Consider the following 16,640-nt stretch of genomic DNA (forward strand, 5'->3'; position numbering starts at 1 on the left):
CCCCGTTTCCCATCCAGCTCCCTGCGTGTGGCCTGGGAAAGCAGTCGAGGTGGGACCAAGGCTTTGAGACACTGCACCCACGTGGGAGATCTGGAAGAAGCTCCTGGTTCCCGGCTTCGGATTGGCTCAGCTCCAGACACTGCTGCCTCTTGGGGACTGAATCATCGGATGGAAGATCTTCCTCTCTGTCTCTCCTCCTCTATGTATATCTGACTTTCCATTAAAAATAAATAAGTCTTAAAAAAAGAAGAAACTATCATATCAAGATGTGAAGATACAACGTAGTGTGCATCTCTACTTCCAAATCAAAGATGGACTCCCAAAAAAATTGTTAAATATGTCTTGACAACAGGATGCTGGACTCTACCACTTATCTTACCTACAATGTCAGGATATATTTAAATAGCAGAACGATGGACTCACAGCTGTGTTCTGAAGGACTATATTATTGTAACAAAATAGAGAAAATCAGTGGAAGGAGGGGGGATGGAAATCCCAGGCCCTTTGGGATGGTATAGCAAAATAAATCATGTAACTAAAAATTTTTAAAGATAAAAATAATAATTCACCATGGTCCTCAAGAAATATGCATCTTTCTAGGTTTTGTCCCTACTGTTCCAGTCAACAAGCTGTTGTCTCAAAGAAGATCCACTTTCACAACACAAAAGACAAGTAGACGTGAGGTTTTTACCCTACAGCTGAAGACGCCTGTGTCCCAGGGCAGCATCCGTGGCTTGCATCCCTGCCCCTGCTTCCTGCCAACTACGACACTCATAGGCCACAGCAATGTCTCACATAGATGGGTCCCTGCGACCCATGTGGGAGACGTGGGTGGAGTTCCTGGTTATTGCCTCCAAGCAGCCCCTGGCCATTGTAGCAATTCTGGGAAGTGAACCAGAATATGGGAGCTCTCTCTTTTTTGCTTCCCACTACATACAAATAAATAATTTCAAGGAGAAAGCAAATAAAATATCTACAAAAATATGTAAATATGAGCATGTATAAAAGGGTTTTCCATACGCTCATGAAAAATGCATATTATGAATCAATTACGGAGTTCAAAAATTTTCCAGTGTAATGAACTTGTTTTAATTCTATTTTTCCACAAATTTCTTCAATTTCTCTCATAAATTCGATACACAATTTCAAGACTTAAAGGGTTGAACAAAAAGTGCAATACAAATGTGCAAAACTACTTTGTCTTGTTTTCTTACCTGAAGGAAAGAGGTTATTTAGTGAAACTAATGGCAAAGCCATACTCGAGTTACTCTACAACACTCTGCCACAAGTTCTTTTCTCATTTCCCTTTCATATTAAGCACCAAATAGCTTCTAATATCACAAAAAACTTCCTAGTTTCATTCTGGAAACTTCACTAAAGTACACGTTTTTCACAATCCTGTCTGAATTATCAAATTGCTGCTGATTTCCATTTTTACAGTATACTGTATTATTACAATTATACTACATATGTACTTAGTGTAGGCATATTTATACTTTAGTTCTATAAGTGCATGCAATATATACCATAATATGTAGTTTATAGAATATCATTTATAAGTTTATAGATTTATAACAGAAATACAAATCATTCATAAATTAAACATATAATGTATTAGCAGGAAGAAAGCTGCTTGAATTTGAACCCTGGCTGCAAAATATAAGAGGACTTCAAAAAGTTCATGGAAAACTGCATTAACAGTTTATTTTCATATGATTTTTAAATCCATGCAATTTTTTCATACTAACCTTCCAAAGACTTTTAACACACAAGAATTCCAAAATCTTTTGCATCAAACTAAATTATTTTAAAACGCATTTTCTTTTAACTTTTTCAAGTGCCCACATATTAGCTGTTTGGCCTTGAACAAATTATTGTATCTCCCTGCTATTCAATTTACCAGCCAATGAAATGAAGTTCAGGAAAGTTCCTGTGCTATGAGATTTTTTTTTTAAGATCTAGTTTAGTTAACAAGGACAAATGAGGCAGAATTTCACCTGGGACACTCTGACTTAACATTAAGTGCTTTAATTTCATTATAGTGATTCTTACTTTCACCATCAAATTTCAAAACTCCACAATTGTCATCACAAATGGTGAAGCATGACACTTTCAAAATTATTCAGATATTTTCCAAACTTGAAATCTCAAAATTTCCTTAGATTAATAGAAGATTTTGTCTCTGAAAGATCTTAACCATATATTTGTATTTCCTTCTGTAACAAAAGGAATTGATTCTGATTCTTAGCATAGATTTTATACCACATAAAGAGAGGTTACCTTTCAGGCTAGAGGTTTGTTTCTATGTAAAACTTGAACAAGTTATAATTATGCTTCTAACTTAATGGATTTCGTAGGTAATGAAATTTTGATTGGAATGATTTGGGCTGAATTCTGTAAGATTTATTCAGTGTGTATATGCGTGTGTGTGAAAATACAACTACAGGAAAAGAAATAAATCAGGCCTGGAATTCCATCATAACCTGTTGATGAACTACCAGCAATCCGTCATGTGCTGGGTCACATTACTACACAGAATGTAGCGTCCCCTCCCAGAGTGCCCCTGTGAGAACCTCAAGTTCATGGGAATGAACAGTAGAAGGGACCTCTGAACTCTTTCCCACAGCCAAATGACAGCTGTGATTCCTTGGCCTCAGCTTGCCTTCTTAAGCTGATTCCGCCTGAAATTTACGGTGCTTCCTCCACAGCGACCCCTGCCAGCTCTGGTCATTTATCTCTCTGAGCTGTTATTGAAGGATAGATACTTTTCCTATCATCCAGTTTGATCAAAATTCCAGGCCCTGAGTTAGGAGGCACAAACTACAGCTGAGGAAGGAGGAGGGAGCACTTGGATATCCTGCCTGATCCTAAGACGCAGTATTAGCAGACTTTAATTCAGCTTTTTTAATTATTTATTATTTTTAATTCATTAATTACATTGTATTATGTGACACAGTTACATAGGTACTTGGGTTCTCTCCACCCTTCCCCAAACCCTCCCACCATGCTGGATTCCTCCACCTTGTTGCATAACCACAGTTCAAGTTCAGTTGAGATTACCCCATTGCAAGCATATACCAAACATAGAGTCCAGCATCTTATTGTCCAGTCAAGTTCAACGGCTTCTTAGGTATACCCTCTCTGGTCTGAAGACAGAGCCAGCAGAGTATCATCCCAGTCAATTGAAAGCTCCAACATACCATCAGCAAAAATTTACATCATTATGGAATTAATTGACATAGTAATGAGTAATCAATGTTAAAAGTAAATGCGAGTTCCCAACCACCTTCTGTGACCACCTCACCTACACTTCAATTTTAGTTTATACACAACATATAACATTCATAACATAACATGTTATACATAACATCATCTTAAATTAAGGCAAACATGTGGTATTTAACCTTTGCGGATTGGCTCATTTCCCTTAGCATTATGGTTTCCAGTTTGGCCCATTTGGCCACAAAGAACTGCATTTTGTTTTTTTTAATAGCTGAGTAGTATTCCATGGAGTAGATGAACCATAGCTTTCTTATCCAATCCTCTGTTGATGGGCATTTTGGTTGCTTCCATGTTTTTGCAATTACTGATTGTGCTGCTATGAGCATAGGAGTGCATGTTGGTTTCTCATAAAACAATTGTTCTGGATATATTCCTAGGAGTGCTATTGCTGGATCATACGGTATGTTGAATTTAAGTTGTTTGAATATTCTCCATACTGATTTCCATAGAGGCTGTACCAGCCTGCAGCCCCACCAGCAGTGGAGTAGGGATCCCTTTTCCCCGCAACCTCGCCAACAAGTGTTGTTGGTGCTTTTATTCATGTGGGCCAGTCTTACTGGCGTTAGGTGGTACCTCATTGATGTTTTAATTTGGATTTCCCTTATTGCCAGGGAACTTGAGCATTTTTTCATATGTTTATTTGCCATTTGGGTTTATTCCTTTGTGAAGTGTTTGCCCATTTCCCGTGCCCATTTCTTGAGTGGCTTGTTTGTTTTGACATTTTGGTTGTTTTGTAGCTCTTTATATATTCTGGAGATCAGCCCTCTATCACCTATGTCGTGTGCGAAGATCTTCTCCCATTCTGTGGGTTGCCTTTTTACTTTGTTGATTGTTTCTCTAGCTGTACAGAAGCTTCTTAAACTACTTAAAAACTACTTAAACTACTTAAAAAAGAAATTGAACAAGACCTCAAAAGATGGAGTAACATCCCATGCTCCTGGATAGGTAAAATCAACATCATTAAAATGTCTATACTGCCAAAAGCAATATATACATTCAACGCAATCCCAATCAAATTGCCCAAAACATTCTTCATGGAAGTGGAAACAATGATCCAAAGGTTCATCTGGAAACACAAAAAACCACGGATAGCTAGAACCTTCCTGAAGAACAGGAAGTTAGCAGGGGGAATCACAGTTCCGGACCTCTGGACATACTATAGGGCAGTGGTTATCAAAACAGCGTGGTACTGGCACAAAGATAGAGAGGAAGATCAATGGAGCCGAATAGAAACACCAGAAGGGAACCCAAACAGGTACAGCCAAATAATCTTTGACAAAAAGACAAACGACAATCCAGGCAAATGGGAAGGTCTGTTCAATAAATGCTGTTGGGACAACTGGTTAATAGCCTGCAGAAACAAAAAGATAGATCCCCATCTCTCACCATACACTAAGATCAGATCTAAATGGATAACAGATCTAAACCTACATCCAGAAACCTTCAAACTTTTGGAAGAAAATGTTGGAAACACACTGCATCACTTAGGGGTAGGCCCTCACTTCCTAAAAAAGACTCCAAAAGCAGTAGAAATCAAGACCAAAATAAACAATTGGGACCTCATCAAACTAATTCAGCTTTTTAAAGCCTCTGTTGATGCTTTATCTTATTACTAGCAGGCTTATGAATGTCCAAATAATGGGTAGGAAAACACAAACTGAAGAGTCACATGGCAAGTTCCAACTTGGCAACAGAATATTTTTGAGGTTCTACTGCATGTGAGCAGCAGCACCTCTGGTCAATGTCCGAATCACATTGTCTTGGTCTCTTCATCTGCAAGAGAGAAATAATAATGTGTAATATTCAGAAGTGCTCTGAAATTTAAAGGGAATGACGTATGTTACACAAATTAAACAGAATCCAATGGATTTCAATTTTTATTCACAGAATGAATGAACTTGGGGATCATTTGAACTCAGGACTTTATCGGGGTTTTTAATTATTGGCTTGCTTCTTGAATGCTTGAAGTTTAGTAAGCTTGTGTACTGAATGAGTCCTTCAAAAGTAAAATATAAACTAATAGCTCACTTTTAAATCTCATAATTTAGTGAGTGACTGCTAAGTTTTGCTGTTTCACTTCTCTTAGCTGAGTTACCACGTTTGGGTTTTTATTAAGTATTGTTTTTATCACCAGTTTGGTTCAAGCTTTTTTAATAGAAGTATAGCAAAAAATTGCTTCACCAGTTTCATTACTGAATCCCGTGAAACTGCTCACCAGCATTTATTTTGTAAATGTTAACTGAGCACTTGCCTTCTGATGGATGTTGTTTTTTAGCATGGAATATTCAATGATATAAAAAAAAGCTGCCATAGTCCCTGTTCATGTGGGAGAAGATTGACCAAAAGTAACACACAAGAATGTTTAAGGGTCATCTAAGAAGTAAAGCTGAGTGAGGTAATAAAGATGGATACTGGGAAAAGGCAGGCAGGAGAATTATTGGATAATTCTTGAGAGAGATGGTCTTTGAATGTGTACCTAAGAAACAACATTTAGAGAGAGTCCCAAGGATAAGAGAAAAAGCTAGTGCCATGAAGGCTGAAAAGATAACAGGAGCAAAACTGAAAGCCATTACTATGGCGCAAAAGGCTAATGGTCCTGACAAACACTATGGGTGATGCTTCAAGTTCCAGCTGCCTCACTTCCCATTCAGCTCTCTGCTTAGGACCTGGAGAAGCAGAAGAGAATGGCTCAAGTCCTTGGGAACCTGTACCCATGTGGGAGTCCTGGGGGGGTTTCAGGCTTCAGATCAGCTCAGCTCAGCTCCAATGTAGCCATGTGGAGAGTGAAGCAACAGATGCAAGATCTGTCTCTTCACTCTGTAAAAATTCCTTTCAAATAAAGTATTTTTTTTTAAACGGCCATGATGTGAACCAAATTAGGAATATAAGTAGATAAATACTGCAGGATGCAGAAAGCAATAGGGAGTTGATTTTACCATGAAAGCAATAGGAGAACATTGATATAAAGTGGTCTTGTCTAGGAAAATAGTTTCAATAGGAGAGATGAAAAAAAAAGACACACACACACGGATATCTATCTATCTATCTATCTAGATAGATAGATAGATAGATAGATAGATATCCTTCAGGAAGCTTCGTCAGTCCAGGAGAGAATTTTGTACCAGGGTGAGGGTGATAGAATTTGTTTTGTTTACATATACTTTGTAAGTAGAATTGGAAATACTCACAAATGTGTATGAATGTCAAGGAAAAGACAAGAATCACAGAATATGGAGGTGCTGTTAGCCGAGATGGGAAAAAAAGAAGAAAATGGTTTCTGTGAGGTCCAAGAGGAGAGCTGAGAGTTCCATTCAGGGACATGACATGTGCAGGGATGTAGCCAGGCTTGAGCTTTGGGGAAAGCACTGCGATGGAGCTCACTAAGCATCTATGAAGATGGATGAAGGGCTGGGCTCATGTAGCTCTGAAAGCTGCCCTCATAGGAACAGCTCCGTTAGTGGTCACTGAACCATCAGTTCTGTCACAGGATCCTGAAATCGATGGCTCAACATTGATGTTAACTAGCAGTTTTTATCTCATCTGCCTCACATTTAGAAAGCAAGCAACAATTACCCACACGCGATGTACATGGAGGTTTGTTCACTTGTTCTTTTCACCCTTCTCCTCAAATAAATGTGCTAATAAAACACAAAATGTTTAAGGAAAAAGGGGGCCAAGGAGACGACAAGACAACATGATTGTAGGCTTAATGTAGTCTGTGTTTCAAGATAAATGGGGCTTTCGAAATGCTTAGAGTTGGGTGTGCATATTTTTGAAATCTTTCTAGGGTTCTTTCAGAGTTTCCTTTAATACAAGTCAGTGATACTGTTCACGGAATATTAAGGTGATTCTTCAACAGTCTCCTCACTGATATTTTAGAGGATATTCAATCACTGGACTTGTGTGTGCGTGTGTGTGTGTATGTGAGAGAGAGAGAGAGAGGGAGAGAGGAAGAAAGAAAGAAACGACTTTAGGTGACACAAAACATTATTGGAATTCTAGCATACAACCAGGACGACTGGTCCTGGCAACTGTGATGACCCTGGGGATGGTATTAGAGCTCCTTCCTTGCAGCCCTCTGCAGGGCAGGCTGGCTGAATGCCGCTGTCCCCCAGCTTAGCCAGCACGACATGCACTTGTGCTTGTTCCATCTGAGCCGCTACAAGGGAGCAATTGTGGGGCCGGCTCTCGCAGCACAGAGCCATCATGACTGAAGTCTGATGCTCCAACATAGACACGTTCTCATTTCCACGAATGTGTGGTTGAAAAGACAGAGAGCTGAAGGAGGGAAGTCCGGGCTTCTTGTTCCCTTCCTTTCATTTTCCTTTCCTGTAAGGCACACTTTGTATGGTGTTTTGACTTACAGAAAAATGAAAAACAAAGGTGAATTCTGAAACTTCTAATTGTGCAAAAACATCCATTTTTCAAAGTAAAAGCACTTTCATTAACATGGATAAACTCCTGAGAAGAAAGTATCAACCATTTTCACTAGAATCTGCATAAGATAGACAAGATGCATCAAAATATACCCATCAAAAAACATCTTGACATATTAAACTGATTTTTCAAGTTGCTGTAGGATCACATTTAAAGTTAGTCATTGATAATGCCAAAACACTTTTCTATTAAACAGCAAATTTTCGTTTCAACTAAAAATATTGTTTAGACAAAATAACCTGGATTGATGTAATTTCATACTTTAATTCAGATACTACAAAAAAACAAGACTTGCATTTCTTCAAGGATAAAGCTGAGACAATTGTATAAAAATATATGAATTGGTAACATGTTCCCACAGTTAGCCATTGTCAGAAATTAAAATCAATTATCCGACTTCTGGCTTTTCCTTACTACTTCTGGCTCCTTACTACAACCCTTGGGTCTGGCAATACAAACGTGAAAACTTCCACTTCAAAATATCCCCCATAACTCCTTTTAGAGGAAATTACCACCTCTTTAGGCACAGTGGCATGTTGAATAAAGATTCACCACCCCATGATAGCACCTTACACCTAGCTGTGTTTGGGTCTACACTACCGATGTTAGCCATTGGCACTGCGGTGGTTTGTGTGTTCCCCCTCTTCTAGAGCTGAAAGAGAAATGTGTGAGTTCAGATGGCCTCTGAAAAAACCCAAAACAGAACATAGCTATGTAGTTTTTATCTTTGAATATGATACGATCACTTTTAAAAAATGGCTCAATGTAGATTTGCATGTTGAATTTATGAAAAGGAGAAAGCAATGTGAGATATGCAAGAGATTTTTTCTTTGAAGTTACCTGTGTGAGAAATTGGTCAGTTGGCATTCACTGAAAAAGGAAAGAATAATCTAAAGCACGCTTCAAAATGAATGGCAGCATCTGAATCAAGAGGATGAACTGAAATATCCCCATTGCTTGGGAGTTAGAACCATCTCGGGGAACATGAAGCAAAAGCCCCATCATCATCTCTGCTTCCACAACTCAAGCGCTTCTGTTAAATTAGCCCTTTGGGAAATCATAGTTCTCTATAAGTTGCATTTTCCTCCCTGGCAAACTAAACTTATCATGAGATTGCCTTGGCATTTAATCCAGCATAATTGTAGCAATATGTTCAGCAGGGCCTTGTCAGCAAAAGTGCCCCTCTATCTGGGGATGCTGGGAGGTGGAGTCCTTCAGCATGGCTTTGCTGCTAACCCATAGAAACATATCCTCCAATAGCTAGAATGCAACAGCATGCCAGCTCCCTGACCTTAAGGCATGACAAGTGTACTACAATGGGAAGATGCTGAGGAAGACTTCTTGATGAGTCAAATCAGATGGACACTTTCCTAAGGAAGAGGAAAGACATTAGAAATGTTAGGGCTGATGAACATTATTTCCAAATGTTGCGTCTCGGTGGTCGAACTACGGTTTCCTCCCTTGGCTTACTTATTCACCATTCCTCTGGAAACGGGAGAGGTGAATCATTTTGTTTCTGCTGTGATTATTTTTGCTGCTGAGCACACAGCTTAAGGGCTCGATTTTAGTCTTAATTGCACACGGAGTCAATTTATTCAAAAGGTTGAAAAAATTTAACAACACAAATCCTGGTAAATATCAAGCAACCAATGAGTCAGGTTCAAACTAAAGCGGAATAAACATTAGCCCTTTCCTATTAGAAATATATACATATGATTGACTTCACTGTGAGAATTCAACCACTTTATTGGGGCCTTTATCTTGACGGCAAGATTTCTCTATACATTGCACATGATGCAATATATCTCCAATTTCCGAAATAACTCAAAATACAAAACCACATTTGTAAATCATTATTTGAAATCCGGATATGCTTTCACACAGAAGGAAAAAATATGTGGAGTTAGATTTCTAGGTTTATCCGAGAATAGTTAATATTACTTTAATGGTTGTATGTTAGTGAGCACTTACATTTGCAATAAAAAATATAGAACTCAATGTTCCTAAAATACTAATAATCACACCAATGGAAAAAGCATTTAGCTGTTGCTTTGGTTTTTCAAAGCAGAAAGATAAAAACTGTGCTGATTGCCAAAAAATACCAGTTTTGAGTACATGTTGAAGAATAAGAGATGGACTAATAAAGGAACAAAATTATCAAAGTCAAATCCATCATACTTCAGCAGGTAATGAATTATGTCATGTATGCATGTATTTATTTTTCTGTTTCATGGGTGGTTGGACCCAAGAATCCTATTGTTTCATTTCAAACTCTGACCACAGTCTCCACTCCTTGTTTGGGAGAAGATACACGAAATCATCTCACAGAGTAACTGACTTAGGTGACATGTCTGAGGCTGATGCTCAAGACAGAGCTTTCCTGGATTCCAAACACAATGCTCCACTTGGAGAGCATCTGGTGCTTTCCCTCAGTAGGGTATTACCGACTTAGTCTCTTTTGGGCTCTTGAAGTTCAGCCGTGGAGGGAAAAGAGACATCCTTGCTTTCAAAGATATGCATGGAGCATGAGAAAAATCAAATTTACCAAATAATTTCCCTAGTTCTGCAGGTCACTGTAATTGTCCAGTTCCACAAAAGCCATGACGATCTTGGAGAATGTTCTACCACAACCTTATCTAGCTTATATCCACCTAGTGGATTCCAGCAACGTGATAGTTGGAATAGAATGCAAGTGCCTTCTACAGATGTTGTGACCCAGCCTCTCTAAGCCATCTGGCCCCACTCAATACCTCGCTGCCTTCCTGGACCCCTGAGGCCATGACTCGCTCAGCTCTGTTTGGATCTGAGCACTGGGACACCACGTACTGCTTTGTTCTGCTTAACTCACTCTTTTTCAGATCTCAAGAAGATGAGTATTCTGGCATAACTCTCCTGTCTATAGAATATCACTTTATTGATTGATTGATTGTTTTATTTTAAAGACAGATTTACACAAAGCCGAAATGAAGAGTGAGAACTTCCATCCGCCGGTTCATTCCCCCAAATGGCTGCAATGGCCACAGCTGAGCCAATCTGAAGCCAGGAGCTTCCTCTGGGTCCCTCACATGAGCACTGGGGCTTAAGAACTTGAGCCATCCCTTGCTGCCCTCTCAGGTCATAAGCAAGGAGTTGGGAGTTGGATTGACAGTGGAGCAGCCAGGACATGATCTGGCACTCTTTTGCAATGATAATGCTGCAAACACATGATTAGCTTGCTATACCACTGCACAGGCCTCAATATATTACATTTTTAGGTCCTTTTTTATTACAATCTTAAATCACATCATGCAACTTCCTGTTGTCTTTTATTGCCTCTCCCTTCCACCAGAATGTTCTCTTTATGAAACTTCCTAGAAAACATTGCTTCGCCTGCACCTAGGCCAGCACCTGGCAGATATGAAGCAATGTATGTGCCTTACATGAGTGAACAACTGTTGTTATGGAGACATCTTGAATTTATACTGATGTCTATAGTCACTGCATTATTGTTAAACAGCATTATAATTAAATCAATTTGTGTCCTATAGAAAGAAAATCTCACCATATTTGATAGAAATGCCAAGTTGAAGAGGTGAAAGTTCAGGTTAAGAAGAAGACAAAGTCTGAAAACACTTTAAACCAATTCTTTCAAAAAATGAACTGAAAGGAAAGGTTAAAGAGACTGGAGTTTTTAGCCTTTCAAATAAAGACCTAGGAGATGAGTTAATTATTGTCTTCACATATATGAAGACATTTTTTATCATGGGAATGTCAACCTTTTATCCGTCCATGAAGGAAAAAAAAAAGAAAATATCTAAATGCATGCTAGAGTTAATTCAGGAGAGCATAACACACCCTTCACAACAGTAGATGCGCCACTAAGTGATTTTGGAACTTATGTGGCCAAATTTTGCCATGAAAACTGAAAATTCTGAATATACAAACAATAACCTGTGTGAGGTAAGCATAGTAGGCATGCCCAGATCTACTTATCTAGCTAAAAAAATACATTGTCTATTTGAAGTTATCACAAAATGATGTAGAAATGCACAAAACTGCACAAGTTAATGCAATTGTCAAGATTTCACTCATTTCTAATTCTTTGCACCCAAGTAGCATTCTCTGTCTCATAAGCAGCTGAGCTCAATAAGCAGTGTCCAAATAGAAACTGAATGTGCCATGACTTTGCCACAACTGAGTTCTCCTCTCTGTAGTCCCATATTCACTTGATTCCGCAGACCCCAGAGGAAGAAGAGGAGGTGACCAACATCCAGTCTCCTGCCAAACTCAACAGTAGTATCAATATTGCTGCTAGCTATTCTATTAAACCAGAAAAGCTGTTTTCCTACTCATTAACTACCAGTAATGTCAATTAACAGTTACTGAGCATTTTATTCTTAACAGGCACCGTCCAAAGGGCGTACATTAATTACACAGCTTTCATCTCAAAACTTGTTGAGTAAACCACATCTCAGAAAGGTGGAAAGCAGCAAACAGCCTAGAAACACTCTCTCTACTTGAGCTCACGCTGAGCGAGGCTCGAGAGAGCTGTAGCAGACAACAAGCAGAAAAGGAGATGCAGATAGCATGGTTATCTGAGAGAGAACCAGTGGGTTCCTGGGTCCATGAAGAAAGCATCGTTTCCTTTTTGCCCTTGGGTATCACGACTCATCTCACACCAGCCAACAACTAGCTACCAGCCAGCCAGCATTCTGCAAGAAAAGCTCTGTAAGTATAGGACAGATAGGCATGCTAAACGCAGAACAGCTAGCAGAGTGTGAAGTGGAGGGACCTCCAACAGGCCCTGCTCGCATTTCAGCATTTCTTGGCTCTGCACACGTTGACATCTTCCACTGGGATAGTCAAATCCAGGCTGTCCACATAAACACGCAGAAACTAAGAGCACTGTTACATACATAAATGTCATTGTACATACATAAATGTCACCCCTGTCTTGGCTGTCTTGGGGGCATTTATATTTTTATTGCACATAATAATTCCCCTGATAATTCAACTGAATTCACAAAAGCCATGATCATCAATGTGAATAAAGTTTAACTAAAAGGTAACTATTCTAGTGTTTCCTATACTGTTAAAAATAAACGGAGGCATGAGCCTTTGGAGCAGTGGTTAAAAACTAACTGGCAATGACAGCAGCCCATGTCAGGGTAGCTGCAGTCAAGCTGCTCCACCTCCAATCTGAGCTTCCTGAGAGTATGAACCCTGGGAGGCAAGGGGTGGGTAGTGGGTCACTGCCATTCACGTGGGAGGCCCCGACCTAGTCTCGAGGTCCTGTCTTTGGTGTGATTTACCTTGAGGTGTTGCAGCAATTTGGAAAGGGCATCAGAGATGGAAACTTGTTTTTTGCGCTCGCTCTCTCTCTGTGTTTCACTTTTAAAATAACCTTCTATTTAACTTTTATTTATGAAAAGGGAACGAATTTCATGTATCTCATAAATACAGCTTTAAGAACATACTTCTCACTTTATCCTCCCTCCCACCATAACTTATTTTCTTATTGTTCTTAAATTTTTTGCAAATGACATACCTCCAGTTTGCTTTATAAGATTTTTTAAAGATGAAAACATTATAAATGCTCACATAATATGAACAAAACATGTTGTATGTAATATTCCTACCTTACAAAACAATCATTTCATTAAAGAGTGGTCACAATATATTAAGGGAAGAAGCAGTACAATGCAGAGTCCACTATAGGTTCATATTTGTAATACTGAAATCTGCGGCAGCATGTATAAACAAAGACAAGGTATACATCAAAACTTACACAACCACCACACCCTGAGATTATAGCATTAATTTTATGTTCTGCATATGCATGTTTCCTAAAAGCCATAAATTATTTTCAGAATAAAACTGAGGGATAAAAAAAGAAACAGGTCCATATAATAGGCCCACACTAAGAAGATTAATTCTCTTTTTCTTCTAACATGATTACTATTTGGTTCACATGAAGCAATGAAAATGTGTGCTTGGGAATTTGGCAATTTTTTCTTGAAGATGAAAGGTTTATCATATAGTTCAGGGAATCTGTTTCCACACCTTTATGGAATTTAAGGGGAAAATGTGACATTCAAAATCTGCAGACACAGCAAGTACCTGAGCAGCCCTTGTGTGGCAAAGGAAAAAACAAAAGGTGCTCAGAGAGAAAATAAAGAGACCATATTACCCACCTGACAAAGTGCTACAAATTAGCTGAAAATAAAGTTAGTGACATAGACAAGCCATGAGAGGTATAATGGCAGCGTTTCATTTCTGTGTTAGCTATTGGACTCTTAAAAGATAAATTATGTTCAAATAACTGACCATCCATCTACCAAAAAGAAAAAAATTGGAAGAGTTTTACTTTACATCATAAAAGTAAATGTAGGGCCTAGAACAGTAGCCTAGTGGCAGAAGTCTTTGAATTGCATGCACCGAGATCCCACATGGGTGCTAGTTCTAATCCCCGTGGCCCTTCTTCCCATCCAGTCTCCAGCTGGTGGCCTGGGAAAGAAGTTGAGACCAGTCAAACGCCTTGAGACTGCAGCCACATGGGAGACCTGCAGCAGTCTCCTGGTTCCAGACTGGCTCAGATAGAGCTGTTGTGGCCACTTGGGGAGTGAATCAGTGGGCAGAAGATCTTCCTCTCTGTCTTCCCTCCACTCTGTATATCTGACTTTCTAGTAACTGAATATTTTTTTACAAAGGAAATGTGATTTAGAGTAAATATCCACAATATAAAATAAAACCACTAGTAAGTACACAATAGTGTAGACTAAACTTCATTTTTAATGGCATATGCTTTAGTAAGCTTTTCACATGAAAAGAAAAACTCGATTATCACAGAAGATGCTGGAGAACACCAGATTTTTCTCTATTATAAAACCAGAAGACATTATTTTCCTCCTGAGGGTCAACAATTTTAGACTTGACAGACCACATCAAAGAGCAGAGAAGCATTTTGTAAAGACCAAAAAACTCCTAGAAATAATGATGAATTTCATCCTAATCTGTCAATCTTGCCATGCAAATACTTCATCTTTCAAAATTTCAAATACTGCTCAGCACAGAGAAATCGCATGTTTGTATGTGCGTGTGTTAAAGAAAGAGGCAGAGTTCCACACCTGGGCTCCATTAGACAGAGATAAGCAACTAGACGATGAGGAGTAATAAGAAGAGATCAAAACAAACCAGAAAGTCAGAGAGAGGCAGGAACACGCAAAACTATCAGAAACACTGCAGGTGGCACTTTCTTACTAACATCCAAACAACTAGGAATCAAGAAGGTCTTCTAGATCATGAAAAACGGGGGGGGGGGGGGGGGGGGCTGGCTGGCATGCACATTACATATGTTATAAATGTTTATTACATTAACTGTTAGAATATAACAAAAACAGTATCAGTGTAAAAAAAAAAGTCAGGGGACACACAAATAGAGTGTTTTTTCGCCAGCTCTTCCCTAGTCAGTCTCACACATTAGCATATTCTAGCAATCGGGAGAGCCCAATGGTCAAGGATTCCAAGCCAGAACCTCTTATTAGGACTGAAGATGCTTCCTGCCCTTCAGTCAGCTCCACCCTACCTGTCCAAATTCAGACTGGCAAGTGAATGTGTTTATATGAATGGACCACATTTAAGAATTAGATGTTCAACTTAATGAAGCTGTGGAGACTACTGAACCACAGAATGAGAACCTCATATACTTACAAATCAACATCAATTAGTAAGATTGAGTCCTACATAACTTATAATGGCAAACAGGCCAGATGACCATTAAGTATATGAATATTAAATGTAGAAGCTAAGCAAAACAATCTAGCTCCTCTTTCTTAGGAGCACTTGGAAAGACCTTGGTAGAAAGCTGAGACTAGAGCCACCTGACAGGAGAGAGCAAGAAACAAAATTAAGAGACATTTTGTTGTCATTATCTCTTGCCTCCTCATCAGGTAATACTGACTGACCCCACCATTATTTCACCCAGCTGAACCAAAGACAAATTCTGTTTTTCTAAAGATATACTTCTATTTTTGTTGGAAAGTCAGATATACAGAGAGGAGGAGAGACAGAGAGGAAGATCTGTTGGCTGATTTACTCCCTAAGCAGCCGCAACAGCTGGAGCTGCACTACTCTGAAGCCTGGAGCTCAAAGCTTCCTCCAAGTCTCCCATGCGGGTGCAGGGTCCCAAGGCTCTGGGCCGTCCTCGACTGCATTCCCAGGCCACAAGCAGGAAGCTGGATGGGAAGCGGAGCCACCGGGATTAGAACCAGCGCCCATTTGGGATCCCAGCACGTTCAAAGTGAGGACTTTAGCCCCTAAGCTACTGCATTGGGCCCCAAAGATAAATTCTTAACATTTCAAGCAGCAATTACTAAGAAAGCACAGCCAATACGAGAGATTAAATGATTTTATCACCAAATGACCATACAGAGTTGCACGAAAGCAAAGCTTTCTCTAGAATATCTCCTCACCAAAGCAAAATTCACAACTGGCCAGAATGTGGATTCTTATGCATAGTCTTTATCCCATAAATTTTTTCTTAAAAGTCCCATCAATTACTTCCTATCATCAACGATTACAGATCAGCAGCAAAAATCTCTATCTCCAAAGCTCTATGAAAGAGTCCACCCCAGTCTTTAAATTTTAACAAGAAAAGCACAAGGTCCAGTAACAGTGTAGAAATACACACGCCAGACAGGAACACAGGAGACCTATTCTAACTCTTAACTTTTTAAATTCCTTTTCTCAGGAAAAAAAAAAATCCAAGCAGGGATTACCAGCTTCCCTGACAAACTCATCATCCCCATCCACTCGTAATCTTGCACAGAACAGAAACCTCGTGGCACATGATATTTTGTGCAGGGGGCAGGATTTCTGCATGAAAGACGAGCAAAGCAAAGAATTGCACTCTTCCTAGAGAAGGATCTTGCAAAGTTCCTGCT

This window comes from Ochotona princeps, chromosome 28 (assembly GCF_030435755.1).
Source record: "Ochotona princeps isolate mOchPri1 chromosome 28, mOchPri1.hap1, whole genome shotgun sequence".
Classification (NCBI taxonomy): Eukaryota; Metazoa; Chordata; class Mammalia; order Lagomorpha; family Ochotonidae; genus Ochotona; species Ochotona princeps.